Source organism: Camellia sinensis, chromosome 11 (genome assembly GCF_055761805.1).
Source record: "Camellia sinensis isolate YWXY chromosome 11, ASM5576180v1, whole genome shotgun sequence".
Taxonomy (NCBI): domain Eukaryota; kingdom Viridiplantae; phylum Streptophyta; class Magnoliopsida; order Ericales; family Theaceae; genus Camellia; species Camellia sinensis.
In genome coordinates, this window is record NC_138971.1 from 26,607,922 (window position 1) to 26,617,193 (window position 9,272).

Consider the following 9,272-nt stretch of genomic DNA (forward strand, 5'->3'; position numbering starts at 1 on the left):
TATATTTTATATTTAGGCCTCGTTTGGGAACCTTTTCTTTTAGTCAAAAAGTCAAAAAGTTATTAAATTAGTCAAAAAGTCAAAAAGTTATTAAATTAGTTAAAAAGTCAATAATCCATACTAAAAAGTCAAAGATTATCTTTTCTCTCTACTTTTTGCACATCTTTTCGTAAAAAGCCAAAAAATTATTCCAAACATACTAATTTTTTTTAGCTCATATTTTAACCAAATAGACAAAAAATTATTAAATTAGCATGTTTCCAAACGGAGCCTTAATTTATGTGTTTATAACATGATCGTTTTTTCATTGTCCTTCTATTTTATATTTTATATTATCCCACCTGACCACTCGAAGAAGCTCTTTTGTTCCGTTTTTCTATGTCTTGTTCTATTTTATATTTTATATTATCCCACCTGACCACTCGAAGAAGCTCTTTTGTTTCGTTCTCTCACTAAGAAAGAGAGTGAGAGAGAGAGAGAGCAATGAAGAGAGAAGTGGTAGTTGTGGAATGTGAGATGGATCGGCAACCCGGAATCCCTGACTCGGTCGGCACTCGGTCGGACGACGACGCTTTGGTGGTGTTTGATTCCGCCGCTCCTCCTCCTCCTCCAATCCCACCTTCAGGGGACAAGGTACGTATTTATTACCCTTACACGCACACACACTGTACATCTATGTAACTATACGTATATATTCATATGTATGCATCGAAATTTTGTACTTCTCTCCAATTTATATTGGACTGGACCCGTCACGCAAAATCTAACTCGTCCATTATTTGATCGATGTAAAAAAATTTGGGATTAATGTTTTAAAAATCGGACCGATAAGCAAATCAAAAAAGTAATCGGTGGACGGGTCATCATTTCTGTTGTTGGGTTTAATCGAAATCGAACCGTCAAGCCATAAATTTATTAAAATTATATTTAAATAAAAATAAAAATAATAAAATTATAAGTTAAAAATATTAAAATATATTAAATATTTGTTCTAATATTTTTTTTAACTAAAAAATGTAATAATATATTTTAAAATATTATTAATTTTACCTTTGGAAGAGGAATCAAATATTTAATACAACCATTCTTGAGACCCCTTTTTTTTTTGGAGACCACACAACTCCTTTGGATCTCCACCATAAATTTTTTGAATTTTTTTGGAAGAATTTTTTTTCTTATAAATAAGTAGAGACTTTCACAATAATTTCAAATTCTTAATGGAATTCCGCACAAGAGGAGACCCTTGAAAGAGAGTTTATAATTAAAATTTTCTTATATTATATATATATATATATATATATATTTATAATAAGAAAGAAAGAAAAGAAAGAAAGAATAAAAAGATAGTTTGAAAATATAAAAAAACAAATTCAACATTTTTAATTTTTTTAACCCAACCATTTCGCTTGATCCATTATGGGTCACCCGGTTAGCGGTCCAGCCGCTGGTTTTCCGGTTTTCTCTAAATAGGTCGGTTTTTAGGTTGGAATGGTTTATAGGGTATATCCGAACCGGAACCCCAATGGTTCAACCGGTCGAACATGCCGATCCGGTCCAGTTTTCAAAACCATGGACGAGATATCGATAGTTATTTAATCAGATCATACAAGGTAACAGTAAATACGATTTTTAAAATAAATTATTAAATTATTAGCGTAAAAAAAAATATCACTTTTTTTTTTTTGTGTGGTAATTATACATTATTTTTTGACAATTTAACAAACCAGGATTGAATTACAAAAGTGTTCAATAATTACTGGATGGATGTGGAGTTTTATCAGTTATTACCAATTGTAAAGGTATTTTGGCTAAAACAAAAAAGCATCACAAAATTTCTGAATTATTGTGTGCTTTATAGTAATATAATACATCTATCTATCTCTCTCTCTCTCTATACTATTATAAAGGTGTTGATGTTCCAGTTTTTGGGTATTCTCAAAATACACTGATAGTAGTTATATGGCCAGTTATACCCTAAATTCTATTTTTTTAAAATTAGAATTTTTTATCAAATAAAATTTACAATAAAAACTTGTGTCATAGATATTTGTTGTTTTCCCTGATAATCAAACAAAGAACAATTATTTAGTTTACATTCTTTTTGTCTTTTCCCACAACAAATCAAAAAACAAATAGAATGTTAGACCATTGTCATTCTAGTCCTATGTCTCACTATTATTTTCATTGTTCATTTTATTTTATTTTATTTTTTATTTTTTAATAATACATGATCCAGTTCGGGCCAAATTTGTTAATTTGAAGTCGTTACGTTTATGTTTAATAGTTCATTTAGAAATATTTGAAATTATTTACTACTCTAACTTCAATTATGTGTCTTATCTTTTTTTGTTTTTCTTCTTAATATGAAGTTTTAGTTTTAATTTTTGAAAATTTTTATAATTTGAAGTTGTGAGTAAAATCTGTTATGTTGGATCAGGGAACTCATAAACTTGCTTACAAGACATTAGGAGTTGTTTTTGGAGGGCTTGTGACTTCCCCACTATATGTTTATCCTTCAATGCGACTGAAATCTCCAATTGAAGATGATTACTTGGGTATCTACAGCATCATGTTTTGGACCCTCAGTCTAATTTGGGTCATCAAGTATGCTTGCATAGCTCTCAGAGCCGATGATCACGGTGAAGGTATAAAATAATTTAAATGATTCATTGTAGTTTTTATGTTTATGCTAATGGCTAACATTGTGGTGAGGATTCCCTTTTTGCTTCCAAAATTTGGCCGCCTATATGTTTTGCTTTTATGTGACATTAACCATTTATCTTGCACTTTGTCGTGAATTTGACTCAGTTCTTTCTTTGTCAATATAGTTTATCCTTTACATTCAACTAGTCAGTTGTCTCTTTCATTTATAATTTTCTTTTTTTTCATTTTTTATTATTTGTCTGCCTTATTTTAAGTATTATGTTGGAAACAATTCCAAAATTAAATTATAGGAGGATAATTTTGATGTAGTTCCCTTACCCTTTTTTTTCATTTCTTTGTCATGATGATGAGAATTATTATTATTATTATTGCTTGTTATTATGACATGTTTTTCTTTTTATCATTTTTCGATTTGGTTTAATTTTGTGTTTGGCCACTTGATCCAAATGATTCGTTTCTTGGAAATACTTTCTCCTTCAACTTCTGTGTGCTAACAAATCTTGTCCATTTCTACTAGACAAAAGTGACCTAGAATTATGTTTGAGGCATGACCTGCAATTTGGCAAACATGGGTAATACGCTTTAAAGATGCTGTTGAATGGCTTTTGTGGTAACTGTTGGGGTGATGCCAAAAGTATGATTACATTTTTCCTATTTAGCATGCTTTTTGCTTATCATTTGTAGGAAAGGATGTTTTCGTTGGCTGGAAAAGATTGGCCTATTTGCAAATCCCATCAATGTTTTGTTTTTTGGCTCAAGAGATTTAAGGGGCGAGGTTATTTGTAGATATGTTTTTTTGGCTTTTCCACAAACCGTTTGGTATATGATAGAATGATAAGAGTTTTTGTTTTTGTTTCTTTGTTTTTTTGTTTTTCGTTTTTTGCATCACTATCAATAAATTTCTGTTTCTTGTGGGATCAAAGACTGAAACCTAATTTTTGCCATGATTTTTGTATAGTGAATTGCGCAAAATGAGCCTTATTGGAAATAATTTTGTTAGGGACCATGATACCATTACCAAGATTGATAGTTCAAATCATGTTCGAAGAGCTATCTGGACTTTCATCCTATATGTGACGTACAATTTTAAATACCATATCTAGTACCTTATTGTACGAAAAACTTGGTTTAAAAAACGACTCTTAGAAAAGAATGAAAATAATTTGCATGTTGCCAATGCCATTGCAAGATCAGAGGTAAAGAACTTCCTATCTGAGTGTTTTTATTCTGCTTTAATTTTGACCACAGCTATAAGACAATAATTTTTTACAAGGCTTCGAAATTTATTTTTCATGCAACAATTTTTCTGTTCCTTTAGTGTATCGCTTTGGTTGATGAAGTATTCTTATTGGTTGTGAAGGCTTTCATATGTGCGAAGGAGGGTGGGGACCCTCTCTACATAGCAATTGCATTGTGCTTTTGACGACATTGTCCTTACATTTCATTCTCGAGCCGCCCGTATTCTCTTATTAGGAAATTTGTTACCCACATTCAATGTTATAAACTCAAATTTAGATTGAACTTGTCCTTATGAAGTGAATTTGATATGTGGAAGCTTGTGGACTCAAAAGTTCTATTCCGAGGAAAAAATATGATCAATCAATCTTGCATGTTTTATTACCAAGTTGTTCTTCGACAATGGTTTTTAGATGATACTAAAAGTGTTATATGGTCGATATACTTATCAAAACAAAAAGCTTGTTTCCGCGATACATTTAATTCTCTTATTATGACTAAATTTAAAATTTTGTTTGCTCAATATGTTAAATTCTCTTCTTGATTTGTAAGAACAATTTTTCCACATCACTTGCATCCATATGCATCCGTTTTCCTGAATTCTCAAATTCTGGATAATGATTTATTGCAGGTGGAACATTTGTTTTGTATTCATTACTTTGTAGGAATTTGGATATTGGAATTCTTTCTTCCAAACGTGTAGCTTTGAACTCAAGCTCTGAAAAGTGAAGTAGGCTGGGTATTTTTTTTTGAAAAAAGTGTGGTCGCGAAAAGAGTGTGGCTTTTCATTGCAATGCTAGGTATGTGCATGCTAATCGGTGATGGGATACTTGCACCTGCAATCTCAGGTTTGTTACGATTTAACTATCCTTACATTTTTTTTTTTTTTTTTTTTTGCAGCAGTTTTTGTGTTTAATTGTTCATAACAATCTTCTATCTTTTATCAAAATTGTTCCAGTGTTATCAGTGATGAACGGCATAAGAGCACCTTTTCCTTCTGTCAGCAAATGTAAGTATTGACATGGAGTTCTGTAATTTAATCCTTTTGTTACATTCTGTCTACTTTTTGCAGTTAAGCATATCATATGGTCCCTAAGTAAATGGTAAATTGGTAAAATCAACATTAAAACCCATTTTTCTAGTATCAAAACAAACAGATAAGTAAATCCATTGTCGACCTTGGAAACATGTGTTGGTGAAGGACTGAAACTATTTCTGTGAACTTAAGTTTTGTCCTTTGAAATACTTGATATAAGCAGTTGACAGCAGATATAATAGCTAAAAAGCATGAGAGATGGAAGAGATCATAGTTGCAACTGAAACTTTTTTCATTTTTATGGGGTTCAGTTTGTTTGTGTTCACGGATTTCTTGGTTTTGAATTTGCAGCCTTAGTTGAAGTCCTGTCTGCAGTAGTTCTTATTGTTCTGTTCCTGCTGCAGAAGTACGGTACCTCACGAGTGAGTTTCATTTTCTCTCCCATTATGTGCGCATGGACCGTCACTACTCTTATAGGAATTTATAGCATTATTCGTCATTACCCGAGCATATTCAACGCAATATCACCGAACTACATCGTCAGTTTTTTTTTTTTTTTTTTTTTTTTTTTTTTTTTTTTTTTGAGAAATGGAAAGGAAGGCTGGCTATTGCTTGTTGGCACCGTCATTTGCATCACCGGTGAGCCTCGTATTTCTGGTCTATTACATTGTGGTTATTAACGAATGACACTACTGTTCTTTCCACAAACTTCTCTGGAAAGCATATCCCTGTAGCCTATAACTTGAATAGCAGTGCTAAATGCTAGTGTTAAAATTTGAAAATAATGTTTGAAAGCCATGATTTAGGTACTTTATTGCAGAAAGATTGAGGATGATGATCAATTTTTCCTTAGTGGTTTAGATATAATGATTTTACAAGTAACAAGAAAGAATTGGTGCTTAAAGTTTTCTGGCTTGTATACGTACTTATGAAGGTCTTTACTAGGTTTGTTAACAAATTGGATTCGGATTGGATTTTGCGTATTTCGAATCCGTCCCAATTATAAAAATCTGAACCTGAACCCATGCTGATTATGACAAATCTAATAAGAGATCACCCAAATTTGATTTATCTAGGTATTCTGATTCGAAAATTCAAGCTGATCCAATTTATTGTAGTACTTAAATTTTTTTTCGTTTGAGTATCATTTTCTTGATTTCTTGGTTGTCGGTGCCCATTGTTTAGAAAATGTTTTTTTTTTTTTTTTTTTTTTTTTTCACTGTAGAAAAATCTATTGGTTAGGCAAGTACAGTGTTCTAGACACGCTTGATTCATTGATGTGAAATTTCACTTTTTTCAGGTTCGGAAGCATTGTTTGCTGATCTTGGTCATTTCAATTAGAAATCCATTCAGGTGTCGTATTTAGCTAACTATCTCATGAATTTTCATTTCTCTGATATCATGCAGCGGTTTTCTAACACATTCTCTCCTAGCAGCTAGCCTTTCTATTTACTACATACCCATCATTGGTTCTGACATATGCAGGACAAACAGCATACCTGATCAAAAACCCAAATGATCATGATGACGGGTTCTACAAGTCTATACCAAAAACAATTTACTGGCCTATGTTCATTGTAGCCACGTTGGCAGCAATTGTTGCGAGTCAGTCACTGATATCGGCAACCTTTTCCATTATCAGGCAATCAGCCACGCTGGATTATTTCCCTCGAGTCAAGGTAGTGCACACATCCTCCAAGAAAGAAGGCGAGGTTTACTGCCCGAAAATCAATTACATCCTCATGATACTTTGTGTTGCTGTCATTCTCATTTTCGGTGATGGAAAGGATATCGGAAATGCTTTTGGTATGATAAACTAATTAACCTTGAATCTTTATTTCTTTTTTAATCAAACATTTGAAAATTTACTTTATAGTTTATCATAATGTTTTTCAAAAATAGTTTGCCAAATGAGTTTTTCAAAAAAAAAAAAAAAACACATTCAAACACGTCTACTGCCGTTCGTTCTGTTATGTTATGCAGCTTATTTTTTCCTGTTTATATGTTATTTGAATTTCTTATTTTGCAATTTTAATGCATCTATTGATCGCCAAGACATTGTTTATAGGTGTTATTGTTAGCCTTGTTATGCTCATCACCACAATACTATTGACATAAGTCATGATCATGATTTGGCGAACTCCACCAGTGTTGGTTGCTCTTTACTTCATCGTATATTTTGTGATGGAAGGCGTTTACGTGAGTGCAGTTTCCACAAAAATCCTACAAGGTGGATGGATTCCATTACAACCACATTACATTCTAATTGCCACTACCTAAACCTTAACTTTACTTTGGCTTTTATACTAATCTCTCTCCATCAAACCACAATGCATTCTCATTTTCACTACCTGAAACTTAAACATTACCTTGGCTTTTACACTCCTTTCTCTCTCTCTCTCTCTCTCTCTCGCTCAAACCTCATAGAGCATTCCAACCTCAACACGCTGCAATAGCGGCACCCCCATAGCAAGCAATGCTAACCTACAATTCCAATGTAGAACTTCCAGTATGACTCCCACAAGATAGACAGAGACCGACTAAGAATGCTATTATCCGATCCCAAAGTCCATAGAGTTCCCGGAGTTTGCTTCTTCTACACCAACATTGAAGACGGTTTGACCCCAATTCTCGAGCATTACATAAAGAACATGAAATCTCTTCACAAGGTTACTATTTTCACGACCTTTCGATACTTGTTGGTTCCTAGAGTTGCGCCACATGAAAGAATTGTTGTCAGCAAACTAGGCCTTAAAGGGGCATACAGATGTGTGGTTCAATATAGTTATGCTGATTCTCTTGATCTTAAAGGAGACGATTTTGTGAGTCAAGTTATTGATAGATTGCGGGCACATATACAGAACGGCTCTGACTATGCAACGTCAGTTACTTTTGAGCTTGAGGAAGAGATGTCTGATACGGAAGAGGCAAAGCTCACTGGCGTGGTTCATGTTTGGGGAAAGACAAGGTTTTATGTAAGTAAAAATTGTGGTTGGTTTGATGGGTATATGCTTGCATTCTATGAAGTTCTGCATTGGAATTATAGGTCAGCATAGCCTGCTATGGGGGTGCCGCTATTGTAGCGTGTTGAGGTTGGAATGCTCTATGTGGTTTGAGAGAGAGAGAGAGAGAGAGAGAGAGAGAGAGGAGTGTAAAAGCCAAGGTAATGTTTAAGTTTCAGGTAGTGAAAACGAGAGTGCATTGTGGTTTGATAGAGAGAGCTTAGTATAAAAGCCAAAGTAAAGTTAAGGTTTAGGTAGTGGCAATTAGAATGTAAAGTGGTTGTAATTTATATATGTATTTTGGATTTTGAGTGGAGAGATTAAATGTATCACAAACAGAATATATGAATGTAACAAGAAATAGTGGATTGTGGTTCACAAGAAAAGGATCTATTTGTAATTACAAGAAACTATTTCTCAATTTATGATTTTTTTTTAAATTTTTTGGTATAATTTGTGTACTGGCCGACGTCACAATATTTCGTGTTAACTGTTTGTATATTTATTATTTGATAAGAATTCAATTTCCTGATCATTAAAAAAAAAAAAATTGTTGGCTTGGGGAAAAAAATTTGAAAAAAAAAGATAAAAAAGGATAAATTACTTTATCCCGTTGTGGTCTGGTTTATATGCAGATTACTCATTTGAAAAAAAAGGTAAATCACATCTCGTCTTTTTTATGTTTCATCACTTTCTTACTTCGATTTTTAATTTATTTTTTCTTACTTTAACCGTTCATATTTTAAGCTTTTCGTAATTTACTTCTAAATTGAATTTATGTTCAAAATTAGACAGAACATATCACGATAATTGTCTCATAATATAAAAATTATATTATGATATTGAGATCTGAATTTGTGTCAGAAATGTGAACTGTATATAATAAAATATTTTTATATCACATGACTGTTAATGTATCATGTTTTGTTTAGCTTTTAACATAAGTTAATTTTAGGAGTAAATTAGGGGGGGGGGGGGGAACTTAAAACAAAAAGGGTCTAAAAAAAAAAAAAAACACTTTAAGAGCCAAAGTGAGAAAGTGATCAAAAATAAAGAGGACAAAGTATAATTTATCTTGAAAATAACCACATAACCCTCACTAATTTTTGTTAGGGTAACTCTATTTACACACCACTAATCATTTCAATATATACTATTACTTAGTACACATACATAATAATTTTTAGAGTTCAAAAATATTTTAGTTCATACCTTAACTTTACATTACTAGTCATAAGATAACCCAACACTTATGCATTTGAATACACACCACAGCCCACACCCAAATATCTCTATCTTCAAAACACCATATATTTCTATCGTCGACGTTGAAG

The 9,272-nt window shown here is 32.5% G+C and overlaps 1 pseudogene across 1 annotated transcript; it reads left to right on the forward strand.

The window, feature by feature from the left end:
• Nucleotides 1–344: 344 nt before the first annotated feature.
• LOC114276983 (putative potassium transporter 17) lies at nt 345–8,388 on the forward strand (annotated as a pseudogene). Its single transcript, XR_014343659.1, has 9 exons — nt 345–633; nt 2,438–2,645; nt 4,532–4,748; nt 4,859–4,909; nt 5,288–5,575; nt 6,237–6,289; nt 6,373–6,742; nt 7,005–7,270; nt 7,453–8,388. The product of XR_014343659.1 is annotated as a putative potassium transporter 17 (transcript).
• The last annotated feature ends 884 nt before the right edge of the window (nt 8,389–9,272 follow it).